This window comes from Uloborus diversus, chromosome 7 (genome assembly GCF_026930045.1).
Source record: "Uloborus diversus isolate 005 chromosome 7, Udiv.v.3.1, whole genome shotgun sequence".
Classification (NCBI taxonomy): Eukaryota; Metazoa; Arthropoda; class Arachnida; order Araneae; family Uloboridae; genus Uloborus; species Uloborus diversus.
This window is the reverse complement of record NC_072737.1, coordinates 66,553,307-66,567,156: the sequence shown is the minus strand read 5'-3', so window position 1 is coordinate 66,567,156 and position 13,850 is coordinate 66,553,307.

Sequence of the window (13,850 nt, the reverse complement as noted above, 5' to 3'; positions counted from 1 at the left end):
GCCGAATATGTTCAGGACTGCCACTGGTGACTAAAAGACAAAAGGCCGACAAAGTCTTTTTCTTTTTTGAAGCTAAGGTGACTGTTTGAGCCAAAGTGTGGACTTATGCAATCGTTAAAAAAGGCGACCATTTTAGCAAAAAAGCGACGAAATTACAAAAACCTCCTGTTTTTCCCTTCTTTTTTTTTTTTTGGACGAAAAAAATCCTCTTCAAAATTTTCTCTTGGGAAGATTTCGATAATTGGGAATCTGGCGATCATTTTCTATTGGCGTCAAATCATTGGCACCAATGCATGCACGGGGATAATTTTTCCTTTCCGAAACTTAAACAAAGGGGAAAACGTAGGGTTTTATTTACCAAAACTTGAAATGATTTTAAAGGCTCAACAAGATTTATGCAAAAGAAAGAAAACAAGATAATAATGAATTTCAATGTAATCTAAGCACTTATTATCTATAAAATCATACAACCATTTTCCCAAGACAATTCAACAGGACAACATCTTCACATTTAAACATTTTTTTTTAAATTTTAAGTTTAAAAAGTTACAACTTTTTAAACAAAGATCATAATGACCACTATTTACATTGCAGTAGGTCATACGAATTTGTGCTAATAATAAAATGAAAAAAAAATATCACCAATATTTTTGGAGAAAAAATATTTCAAATTTGGCACGGATCAAAGTCCGGATCATCATCATCTTCTTCAAAAAAGGGAATGTCTCCCTCCAAATCTTCTGTACCAGAATCTGTCGGAACTCTATATTTCGGCATCGAATGCTCAATTCCTTCACACTCAGCAGTTGGGGGATCAATATATTGCATTTCTAACCCTTGTTTGCCGTAACCAGGATAGACAGCAGCGATGTCCCTGAGGAGTCGATCAAGTCGAGCGCCATTGTTTGCCAAAACCTGAAGACGGAAACGCCGATAATAATGCAGTGCCATATATTGGCGAAGCATTGGCATCGACCTTCGCGACTTCAGGGTTGTTTTTAGGATCCTGTTTTCATTTTCAAGGGGATTGATCGTATTTGTGGGATCTTTTCCGTCTACAAACTGACCCTTGCTATGGTTCGTTTTTTTGTGAACCGCATTGGTAAACAGATTTTTAACGATCGATAGCGGAAACATCTAAAAGACATACTTGCAATAGATTCCTAGTACGACCTGAGTCATATTAGGTGTAATTCTTCCTCGATTATATTTCCTAATCGTAAGGAACGTCTCGTCTAAACAAATGGTTTTTCCTACTCCCCCTAGAAGTTTGGAATGGTGGGAGGAAAAGACTTCAGCAACCTCTCGCATGTAGCTGAATAAGTTGACGATGGTTTCAGTGGACATCGTAGGATTTTTGGCTTCACTTTCCCACCGAAACTCACGCACCTCCTCCAGAATTTGCGTAAGAGGAAACTTCATTAAAAATGCCACAATAACCACCAAAATCTCCTGAAAAGACAACCGCAGACCATCGAAAAAGGTGTTCTTAACGGGAGAAATCTAAAACAAGTACACCAAATTTAGCGAGAAATCGTTAGCTACGCATTACTAGGCTTACCACTGCATATAAATATTACTATTGTAAGTTTTAAGCATTTCTATAATACAATAATGTTAAAATATTCATTAAACTTCAGCTTTTTAGCGTTATTTTCTGGTAGTCTATTTAACATTAGCCTTTGGCATCCAATCACCTGGCGACAGTTAGAAAAGTCACCAAAAATCTCAGTTACCGATTTTTCCCCCCTAATAACTTGGCTACAATCTGTGTGAGAGTTTGAGATTTATGGTAAGCCCGATGATGAAGAAGTAGCAAAAATTCAAGTAAGGTAACCTACTAAAAGAGGGGAAGAAAAAGAAATACCTTCTTATTACATGGTCGATGCAAATCGTCTCGGGAACCACTAGCCATCTAGGGCCAAAATTCGATAATTAAAATAAATTCAGGAAAAATTAAAAATGAACTAAATCAACCAATATAAAAAAGTAAACTTACAAGTATATCCCAACTTCTGCAAAACGATTAAGAATTGTGCATTAGTAACTAAGTTAAGAACTTTGAATATTAATGCTGTGATAATTCAGCTAAGATCAAATTAAAATAATTCTCGCTCAAAACGTAATTTATTTCACGAGTTTAATTACTCGCGACATTTACAAAAATTTAATCAAATCCTTTAGATTAATAGTAGGGAAAAAAATAGGGAAATATTTGGACTCGTGGGGTTACCATAAAGCAACAGATAGGAAGCGGGTTGCCAAAATAAATAAATATCGCAAAAAATTTGGCGACCGCGCCAGATTCCCAATTATCGAAATATCCCCTTTCTCTTTACTTTCCAGGCGAAAGGAATGGGAACGCCTATTTTTTTTTTTTTTTTGAAAATAAGTGTTTTAAAAAGCAAGAAAATTAAATGTAAGGGACGTTACACTAGCAGGTTACGACTGTGATACATATACATTTTTTTATTATGATACTAGCTGCATTGGCCGGCCTTGCACGGGCTACCTCAAAAGTGAAAGAGATGATGTTTTTGTAATGATCTGAAATCAGTTTTTGAGGCATTAAGGATTAAATAAATGCATGTCCATTGTACAATAGCAATCGGCTTTTTACATAAAATGACACATATTGCTTGTTTGATTACATGAAAGCATCAAGACTCATCAAGTACTAATAGACTTTTTAAGTAAAAATATGGTTTGAAAAAAAAATAAATAAATAAAAGACTCGTACCATGATTATTATACTATTTGCAACATAACAAGAAAAAAAAAACTTTGATATGCTGGAGTACGTAAGCAGTTAAAACAAAAAATAATGCAAATGATAAAGATTCAGAAAAAAACTTTCTAAAACAAATATACGGTGGCTCCCAAAAGTGTTCGTACACTTTGAAATTTTTTAGTAAAACCAAAATAAAGCAAAACTGAATTTGAATATGAAGTCCAATATTTTTTCACATCATTCCTATGTAATTCTAAATAAAACCTTGTAGTTTTTTTTCAAAATATTGACCGATCTTTTTTTTAAATGGGTCAAAAAACGAAGAGACCGAAATAATATGCCAAAAAAGTCATCGTACACTCAAATATTTTTGAATAAATTTATGATTAAAATTATATGTCATTTTTTTTATTATTTTTGCATTATGTTGACCCTTAGAAGTCATTTGGCTTTAATTTTTTGTTTATTTATTCCTTAATACTGTGCATATTACTTTAAAATGGTTGGTATTCGTAAAAACCACAAACACCATCCGAAATTTGAATTTTTTCCTCACAGCAGTGGTAAATTGGTTTGAAATGTCTCTAAATTAGTTAATTTATTCCATTCTATAGTAAAGTGCTTGATAAAATGCTTTAAAGAAAAGAATCGGACCGAAAACAAGGTAAGAAAAGGTCAACCGGCAAAGTTGACAAAGCTGATCGGAGATTTACAGTTGAAAAATTTATGAAAAATACACATTTGAGTGCTATAAAAATTTCTGCAGATTTAAATGAAAATTTTTACAGTGAATTTTCACCTAAAATTATTTGCTAAGTTCTCTGATTAGCTGGATTAAATGGGACCTCTTCCCACAGAAATTTTCTTGACTGTGCGAAAAACAGAAAACTTACTCTTTTCGTCGCAAAATCAATGATAAATAAACTCAAAATGTTTTGGAATTACATCTTACTTACAGATAAAAATGAATTCAACATTTTTGGTTAAATTGTTGTGTAACTGTAAATAGAAGAAAAAAATAGGAACTTAATCTTAAGAACTTTGTTGTACCAGTTAATCAGGACGGCTAGGGTGCATATCAGCATCAGGACTTGGTAGTTTGGATTTTTTTGATAAAATAATGAATCATGCTGTTCATTTAAATATTTTAAAACCAATTTTAAACTTTTAACCAAAAATTTGGTTATCAGAAACAACTTTGCTTTTTATCAAGATAACGATAAGAAGCACACAGTTTTCAACGTTTGCGTCTAGTGCCTCAAAAATTGTCCTAAAGTTTAGAAAATACCCCTTTAGTCTCCAGATTTGAACTTAATGTAACATGTTTAGAAGTATCTGGAGGCTAGATTACGAAAATACGACTTTGAAACCAAAATAGAGCTAGAAACAATAAGACTCTCGAAGTGTGGTTGAACACTTACTCAAAAATTACGCAAAAAAAGAAAGAAAGAAGAATGAAATCTATTCTCAGACTTTTAAAAGGTGTTGTTGGTACTATAAGATATTCTACTAAATAATAACTTAATAAAAAGATAGACTTTATTCAATAATATATAGGCATTTTTTAAAGTGTACAAAGACTTTTGTGAGATAAAATTTCCGGTACTTTTTGCTTTTTGATTTTTAAAAAATTAAGTTTTAATATTTTTTTAAAAAAATCATGTAGTTATGTTGAAAATTGAACATAGATCTTATAATTAAGTACCTATTCTGAAATACTAATAATAACCAATGGATAGTGTCCTATTTCATTGAAAGTCGTAGGTGTACCAACACTTTTGGGAGTCACTGTAACTAAAGAAATAATTTTCATATGCTCAAAAGATTTAAAAACGTCGGCTATAAAAATTTAAAAAAAAGCAGATGATAAAAACCAGTAATGTTCCAAAGGAGCAGCCATTTTTATCCAAAAATTGCTATCTAAACGACAAAGTTATTTCAGGAATTGGATAACTCAAAAAATTACCTTCTGAAACGATTTTGTTAATACATATGTAAAGTGGCAACAAAAAGAAATAAAAATCATTGCATGTAGAATAAAAGAGAAACAAAGCTAATGTATAATCAAATTCTGAAAGAAAAATCTGCTTTAAAAAGTAGTCTTAGGATTTATTATGTATCAGAATAAAAGAGAAATGAAGCTAATTTAAAATAAAATTCTAGATGAAAAAGTTATTTTAAGATTTGGATAGCAGTCAAAAAACTCCCCCTTAAACAATTATTAGTATTTTGTTTGCTAACCCATATGCAAAATGACAACAGGAAAGGAAAAAAAATCTTAGTTAAAGTTAATTGACGTTTTAATTAATACCTTCGCTAGTTAAAGTCGCACAACTACAAGATTGGTCTTATTATTTTCCTGGAAAAATTTTGAATCGATTATTAGATGGTTCGACTCTTGGCTCGCTGTGGTTCTAAAGGACACCAAACTTCAGACAGATGCGCACAAATTTTAATAGTATTCTTTAGAAGCATTGTTAAAATAAATACTTTAATTGTTTAATGATTCATTAATCTAAGATTGAATTCCAATAGTTTAAACTATTTTCTAATGTCGAAAATTTTGTTTCAGTTGAAGAGAAAATGTCTTTACCAAGATGGTATACTTGCAGTATGCCAAAAAACGGTCGTCGCCCACAAAGTGTGAAAAAAGTTCAATTTAAAGAAGAATGGCCTTTAGTTTTAAAAAATTATGTTTCCACAAGAAAAGGAAAATCAAAAGGTAAGATTCTGTTTGTAATATTTATATTTTGTCTTATTAACTCATGCATCAGTTGAGAAATTTAGTACAGTATAACTTCGATTTAACGATACCCGATTTAACAATTTCCTCAATTTAATGACACTTTTCACTGGTCCGGATTTAACTGCATTGAATGTATATGCTCCCCGATTTAACTGTATCCTTCATTTAAGGATAACTTTTTACAATCCTTTTACAATCGTTTAATCAGGGTTATACTGTATTTAGTATGACATTGTGACAGATGGGAACTGTCAGAAAGAAAATTTAAATTTTGAGGGAATAAAGTCAGGTTTTTCCAGGGGGATTTATTCCCACTTAGGAAAAATTTTAAGTTTCTTGTACATAAGAAGGTATTCAGAAATTAATATTTAAATTCAATGTTTTTTCTTTTTTGTTTAAATATTATTTTCATGTTCGTTATCCCGTATGAAAACACTAGCTTTCATATTGCAAGTTGTAAGATAATTGAATTTCCCTGTGCACCAAAGTATTATAAATTTTTCTCTCTAAAACTGTAAATTTTTACACAGGACAGAATTATATCAATAGCATCAATTAGTGAAAACATTTAAGTTAATTTTAATCTATAGTAGAGTCTCGAAAATTTGGGATAACTGGAGCTCATACTATCTCAAATTACTGAAAACTCGGATTATCTGAACAAATGAGTTTCGTCAATTTTTTCAGGATGCCTATACGTATTTATGGAACTAATGTCATATACCCCGCCCTTGGCGACTTTTTCCTGTTTGCGCCAAGAAAGCGTCGCCAAGAAAACGATATATGACGACATATATCATACATTGTTCTTAGCAATGCTTTTTTAGCTCCAACAGATTCCAGAAAAATTCAGATACAAAAACATGATCAAAGCACTTCAGAACACTATATAAAAAAAACATAGAACCACAACAAAAAACATCATGAATATATGCTTCAAAAATACCAGAAACTAGAACGTTTTTGTACAGAAAGAAAAATTACTAGAAAGTATTTAAAATGCTTAAATTAACAAATTACTATAACAGCTCACCAATAAAATATGTACCAATAGAAATAAAACTATTTTCCAACATGCATTCCATTGAACAAAAACTTTTCTCATACTCTTGAAAAAGAGCAAAGCGATCCAAATTGAGATGTTTAAAGCGGAAAACATCAAAATCCAAAAATCAATAACTTTTTCAGCCAAAAAACGCTTAGTTACTCAAATTTCGATGTATGAAAAGTACAAATGTCTCAACAGAACATCCCAGACATAAAAAATACAAAAATACCATACATTAATTTGCTATCCAGACATGCTTTCAAAGTACCAATAATCTTTTACATAAAGTAACACCTTCATAATTTTATAAAATGCTAGAGTCACATTATTTTCAGAAATTCTGTACCTAAAGGAGGCACATTTATAGAATATGTCTAAATAATTCGTGGCATCGATAAGAATTAACTTTTAGAGTAAAATAACCGTATTATTTTCGTAAAATTGATTTACATACAGTAAAAATAATGTTAAAAACCTCAAGAAACCTTCATGATTTTGTAAAAACAAAGAATTTCGGAAGTGAGAGTTTTTTTTTTTTGTTTTGAATTCTAAAAAAAAATAACTTGCCTTTTTATGGTTTAAATCTTCACATTCAGTCTGAAACAAAGCAACATATGACAATGGCACCTTACAGACATAGATCTTTAAAAGGGATGGATAGGCCTTTCTCCTACAACGCAGCGTATTTCGCCCGGAGAAAGTGGGGTCATCATGATTCTGCCGAGAATCACGTGATCAAGGGACATCGTGTCTCCCTCTTCTCGGGCAGCAGTGATCTAACAATGCGAAGCGTCGTTAAAAGTCTCGGATTATCTGAAGATTTTCATTATACTTATAGGAGAAATCTCTATATGTGTGAATCTGAGATTTTCTAGCGAAAGAGGGTTTAATGAATGCGATGCTGGTGCTAATTTTATTAAAAAATAAAGACATAGTGGACTTTCTGAGTAACAGAAATCTTTCTTTCTGCTAAAGGCAAAAAAAGTCCCCTGCAGAGTCGAAATTAAGAATATTTTAAGCAATTTATTGTAGACAGGGCCGTCGCTAGGTCAAAAATCTGAGGGGGTGTACGCATTTGGCGGCCCCTTGATTGTTTCAAACGCATGTTCCAATATGCAGAGAGAGAGAAGATTCCGCTTCTGGTTTAGCAGGGACAGTCATATTAAAAGATAATATTCAATCAGAAATAGTGGGTGTCAGAGGGCTACCTTCTGGAATTTTTTCACAATTGAAAATATAAAAACAGTTTTAGACTGTATTTTAAGTTGGGGAGGAAGGAGAGAGGAGGTCCAGGAAAGCCTCTCCCGATAATTTTTCCAAATTCAAGTTCCCAAAACAGAACTGTACGTAATGACTGATTATGTTCAGGAGAGAGAAGGGGTCCGGTGTCTCTCCCCCGATAATTTTTCTAGATTGTTATTTGAAAAACGCAGCTTTAGACGATCTATGGTGATGTTAAGGGAGGAAGAGACTTAGAGGTTATCTCCCGATATTTTACCAAAATTTCAAACTCCAAACATACAATTGTGAATTCCTACTGATTGTGACAGGTAAAGGGGGGTCCGGGGGTTCTCCCCCGGGAAAAATTTGAAAATCATAGTTCGAAAAATGCAGTTTTAGACGAACTATGGTGATATTAAGGGAAAGAAAGATGCGGTGGCCATCCGCCCGAAGTTTTTTTAAATTGAAGCCATAAAAACGCGGTTGTAGGCTTTTTTTTTTTGTTAAAATGTGCACCGACAGTTTCTTGAAATTAAAACTCCGAAAACGTAATTTAAGACAACCTTCGTTGAAAGGGGGGGGGGTGAGTTTTGAAGGGGCTCGCGCACAGAAGCGTTTCGTAATTGAAACACTAAAAGAAGGGATTTAAGATGTTAATCGATGGTGTTGGCTAGAGAGAGAGGAGCATTCTCTCCAAAAATTTTCGATCTGTAGAAAACGCAGTTTTAGAAGAGTTTTGCTAATGTTAATGGGTGGAGAGATTCGGAGTCCTCCCCTAGCAAATTTTCAAAATTGAAATTCAGTTAACGAAATCGTGGGCAATTTTCAATATTGTTAGAGGAGTAGGGGGTTTAAGAGATCTCCCCCGAAACATTTTCTGAATTCAAGTCTTAACAATGAAATTTTTGAGGAACTTCGGTAATATTAGGAGGAGGACAGGCTCGGGAGACTTCAGGAAGTTTTTTTTTTTAAATTAGTCAAAAACACGAACTTTATTCCATCTTGAATGATGAATGAGTATTTGAGAGGGCTTTTATCGGGGGTTACGTTGGGAGCACTCTCAATGTTTTCCGATATTGCAGTCCTAAATACTCATGTGTAGTAGTAGGCCATCTTTAATGACGTTAGGCAGGGGTGATGTTTGAGAGTTCTCTCGCGGAATTTTTTAAAAACCTAAGTTTAAAAAAACTCACATCCCTTGGACTTTGGGTTTTTTTTTTTTTTTTTGGCTTTGGCTTTGGGGACGCAAAAAGAAGGGTTTGGAGTTCCCCGCTCTTCCCTCAGTTTGGAAAATGAAATTATCATTGAAATACATGAGTCTGTGGCCCCAGAAAGAGAACTTTTAACATTTTGAACGGATGTGGTAATTTTTTGCGATACCTTAGGTCTTTATTCCACTTTATTTTATTTTAAATACGTCTCCTGCATCTCTTGATCAAGCTTTGATTTGCTTACGATTTTTACATTCAAGCATTTAGAACTTTTAGTGTGAGTATTGATTGCAATACTTTAAATCTCTCTCTGCATTAACTGTTTTTTTTTTTTTCTGTTTGAAATATATTTCGGCGACCCATGCATTTTTCTCTACTTAACAACGATTCGCAGGACATACTTTTCATCAAAAAAATTACATATTGGAATATTTCGGCGGCCCCAATGAAGCTATCCTATTTATTTATCTTTTTTTCAATGAAAATTGAAAAACCTTGGTTTTTTATAACCAGGGCCGCCGAGAGACAAAGCGTGAACCACGTTAGTTTTGTCGCCGGTCCTCCATCTCATTATGCTAATTTTACTCTATGCACTATACTTTAATTTGAGCCGGGCCCATAGTTTCCGATTAGCCAGACATACTCACTCCGCAGCCTAGTGAATAGTGCACTGAATACTTTTTTTTTTTGACTTAAAAAATGTTCGAAGCGTTCATTTCCGCGGCCCTTACTTAGATAACCTTTTAATAGAAGAGTTTCATGGATGTCCCTAAATTGTATTTTAAGATGACATTTTCTATTCAAATTTTCAGAAAAAATGCTATTTGTCACTATTATTTTAATTGTACAGTTATAATTATTATTATATTTTTTTAAACAACAAAGAGTTTCCCTTTTTCTTTGTTTTTTGCATCGCTAAAGTGAAATTGGCGGCCCCACTTCTAAAAAACTGGGAGGGTGTAGCACCCCCCCACACCCCCCCTTGGCGTCGGCCCTGATTGTAGATGCCGAACATTATATTAAATCACTAAAAACAAGTGATGGAAAATTAGTTATAGTATGTCCTCGAAAAACTGGATTTTTAAGTTTCCTAATTTCTATGAAAAGTGTGCTGGGAACATATGAAAAGTATGCAGGTGCCCGAATTCCAGTTCTAAACTGCATAATGACTTATAAGCTTACTCAGGATCACCTTGAAACTTTTTTCAGTGCGATCAGGTTGTGAGGGGGGATTCAACAATAATCGTCGGACAATTTCGAAGTGCGAAAAAAAGATTATTCATTCATACGGAAATTTAAGGAGTTCAGTTCTTTAAATTGCGCTGATTTTAACAACCTTCAAATGCTAAGATTAAATTTGAAGCGTAGCAAAAATGATTTGAAAGAAAGCCTTTTTTTCCGATTCCTTTGACGACGATTTGGAAAATTCAGAAATCATCTCGGTTAACATGACGCAGTATATTAGTGATGTTTCTGACTACGCTGGATTTTTTGTCCGGCAAGTGCACTCTGTTGTGAACTGCGACGACTGCAACGCAGTCTTAACTACAATAAACTAAAAAATAGGCATAATAAAATTTAAGAATTTTGAGACATATTCAAGTATGATAACTTATTGCAAGATTGCAACCATTGAAATATGTACATTTGTGATTAACAACTGAGCGAGAATGTGAAAAAGTTTTGGGAGTAAAACACAAAAATATAATGTTACTCATGAAGCCACAAGAGTTATGAGAAAAATTTCTAATTCCGTTTTTCTAAGTTTAAATAAGCACATGTTGGAAACAGAAGCAGCAGATTTTCTCGTTAACAAGTTTATAAAATTAGTCGTTACTAAATATTGAAGCATTGGAATGTATCGCACAGTCAATTCAAACAATGAAAATAATTCACAAAGACCAACAAGTAGGAAAGTGACAAAATTAATATTGTTGAGGGACAATAATCACTAGTTTTCTTCACCCTCGAGTTTAAATTGTCAAAATTGTCATATCCTGTAGGACGAAAAAAAAAAGAAAAGAAAAATTGGGGAGGGGGCCGAAGTCAAATGACCATTCATGTAGTTTATAATTGCAAATGAATTTATTTTCTGAGTACTTAAAAAAAAAAAAAACACTGAAGTTGCTTAAAAATCAGGATCAACCCAAAGTTATTTGTTTGGCTAATAGAGTGTTGGTGCGAAACGCATGCGAATCTTAGTATATTATTTGAGTTAATTGACATTCGATACTATTTACATTTGTATTTCTAATTGGTTTATGGTTTTAGATAGAGTTTTATGTTAAATTGTTGCATTGGCTTCAAAAGTTGTGGGAAAAAGCACCCATTGAAACCATTTATCTGTATTTGAAAAATTTGATTGAAATAAAAGGAAATTTATAAGGTCAATTTTTGTTTAAGATTTTTGAAGACGTCTATTTCTACTCAGTATTTAAAGCACTTGAAAAAAAGTTTAAATAGCTTGTGCGCCTGCTTCAAAAGTTATGATTGGGAAAATATCTAATGGACCATTCCATGAAAAAGCTGTCATTTTGTCCCACATTTCATTAAAATGTAATAACTTAAAAAGTAACAAAGGACATTTTTTGCAAAAGTACAACAAATACATTTGCGATTTCTTAATGAAAACAAAATTGTTACCTTTTTTAATTATTACTTTTAGTGAAAAATATGAGGTGTTACAAAGGGACAGAGTGTTCCCCTTTTCTTTAATAATGGGTTAAATGCTTTAATTTAACCCATGCTTAAAGGGGAGTTTAACCCATGCTTAAAAGCATTTAACCCATGGGTTAAATGCTTTAATTTCCCTTAATTGTGCAAATGATCGCGGCGCAAAGTTATTCTCTTCGATAGGGGAAACAGTTTCTTGTGAGAGGTGTCCCTTGATCACGTGATGTCCAACGGGGGATGTTGACGCGCACTCTGAGGAGAAAAGTGGGGAGAAGGCAAATCTATTCTATTTTAAGATCTATGCTTACAGATACACACCAAGTTGGAGTTTACTTTTGATTAACGTTCAAGTTTGAAGAAACTGGCATTTTCTAATATTTATTCATCAAAAGACAACTACTGAATTTTAATTAACACAAAATAAGCGGGGTTGGTAAGGTTTTGGACACTATGTTAAAAACCACGGTAAAAACCCTGGTTTTTACCGTCCTGTCCAAAACTATATTTTTAGAGAAATTGTATTTTATGAGAAAAAAATTAAAAACAGAATAAAATGCACCAAAGTAAAGTTTTATATTGAACATTTATTCAATGTGAACATACAACTTATTTATGCCGCTGATTTTAATCTAGTTACAGAAGTTGAATTCTGGATTTTAATTTGAATTTGTATGCATGAGTTTATTTTATTTATTTATTATTATTATTATTATTTCTTTTGATAATGGTAACCAAATTTACTTATGCTTGTGCATGTGTGCAAATGAAAGCAGGGTTGGAAAGGTTTTTACCATTCGGTTCAAAACCCTTCTGTCCAAAAGTGTCCATATTTTTTGAAAAACCATATTCTGTGAGAAAATATCAAAAACAGATCAAAATGTGTCAAAATTATGTTTTTTTTTCTGACTATTTAATATATTTATTTAATGTGAACATTCAAGCATGAATATATATATATATATACATATATATATATATATATATATATATATATATATATATATATATATATATATATATATATATATAGCTTATATATACAGCTGATTTTAACCTAGTTACATAGAAATTAAATTCTTCATTAACCGTTTAACCGCCGAACTATTGACGGATGATCAAATTTGAGTAATTTTTTGAAATTATGTCTATTTATGTCTAGTAAATACAGAAATAAAATAAAATTTCCAGAAAAATTTTTTTTACTATGTTTTTCAGTGTGTTCCATTTTTGGAACATTGGCGCTTTGCATGAAGTTTTTTTTTTCAGAGAATTTTTTTAAACTAAGAGGTTTTGAATGCGGTTTTTATCTTAGCATACATTATTACGGAAAAAATATTATTTTAAATTGCATTTATGTACATATCAGAATTCAGAAAATCCAATACAGAAATATCTAATGCCCATGATATGAAAGGAAGCATTGCTGGTGAAGTCGTTTGTCACATTTCTTAGTCGTATCTTTTTGCACACCGCGCAACGTCCTTGGGATGCAGATACAATATAATGTCCGTCAGACATTCTTGACCGTTTATGTAAATGACAACGAGGCCCTGGATGACTTTCTACTAGTACTTCTCTTTTTAGGAGGTTAGTTGTTATTCCTCTTCGGAACTCTAAATGCTTCATCTTGACTTCGTGTAACTCACAATGAAGTAACCAACTAGGTACAACTGAAACATTCAGAACATTACTAAAAAGATTCCACCACCATTTTTTACTCCTCAAATGACGTCTGTAGCTGCCTAAAAGTTTATCCTAGACGTCCACACCCCCCATTCCTTCATTGTATCTCTTGATAAGATGAGGTTGTGGCACATCTATCTTGCATTTCTGCGCATTTGAGTAACATTTTACAGGTGCAAGTGGCTCATGTGTATAACAATTAGATGCTACTGTAACCACTGCATTATTATTCCAGCTGCACATGTACACTGATCCATCAGATCGATAGTCAAAATTTCCTCGATCTTCTTTAGAAAGGGCTTTTTTGAATTTCTGTGGACAATGGCCAGTTCGGTTTTCACGAATTGTTCCTGTTGCTCGTACACTATTTTTTTTTTTTTTTTTTGATAGCTAAGAAATGAAGTCATATAATGTAAAAAAGTTTTCAAAGTATACTTCATGCTTAGACGTGTCAGTCAAAACTGATAATAGATCATTTACAACTCTGGATCCTAATTGCACATCAGGGGATCTTTCTTTTTTGCCTGAATAAATCTC